Below are 827 nucleotides of genomic sequence, written 5' to 3' on the forward strand. Positions count from 1 at the left end.
ACACCCTCAGTAGCCATTCCCATACATATTCTCCAGGTTTCTGTCTGTACATGTTGGCAAAATCAAGTAGGTCTTTTCGAGTACAGTGTATCACCTTTTCAGTCACACTTTCCATTTAATTTGTTATCAGGGAAACAAAAATCATAACTGCAAAATAATACCTATATACCTATCAGAATGATGCAAATGCCTTTTTTATTTTATTTTATGGAGAAAGACAAAAAGTGCTAAATGTTGTCACAGATTTAGAGCAATTACAACAGACAACAAGCCAGACTATATGAAGAAGAATGAGGCATCAGGATTGGAGGAAGGCTCGTTAACAACTTGAGATGGGCAGACAACACAACTTTGCTTGCTGAAAGTGAGGATGACTTGGAACACTTACTAATGAAGATTAAAGATTACAGTCTGCAGTATGGGTTACACTTCAATTTAAAGATAACAAAAATCCTCACAATTGGACCAATAAGCTGTATAAATGGAGTAAAGAATGAAGCTGTCAAAGACTTCATATTACTTGGTTCTACAATCAACACCAATGGAAACAGCAGGCAAGACATCAGACAACATATTGCATTGGGCAAATCTGTTGCAAAAGACCTCTTTCAAGTGCTGAGGAGCAAAGATATCTCCTTGAAGACTAAGATGAACCTAAGCCAAGCCATGGTATTTTCAATCACCTCATATGCATGTGAGAGCTAGAAAATGAATAAGGAAGACAGAAGAAGAGTTGATGCTTTTGAGTTGTGGTGTTAGCGAAGAATGTTGAAAGTATTGTGGACTGCTAAAAGAACTAACAAACCTGTCCTGGAAGAAGTGCAGCC

Source organism: Orycteropus afer, unplaced genomic scaffold (assembly GCF_000298275.1).
Source record: "Orycteropus afer afer isolate SDZICR_OR568_19922 unplaced genomic scaffold, OryAfe1.0 scaffold00120, whole genome shotgun sequence".
Classification (NCBI taxonomy): domain Eukaryota; kingdom Metazoa; phylum Chordata; class Mammalia; order Tubulidentata; family Orycteropodidae; genus Orycteropus; species Orycteropus afer.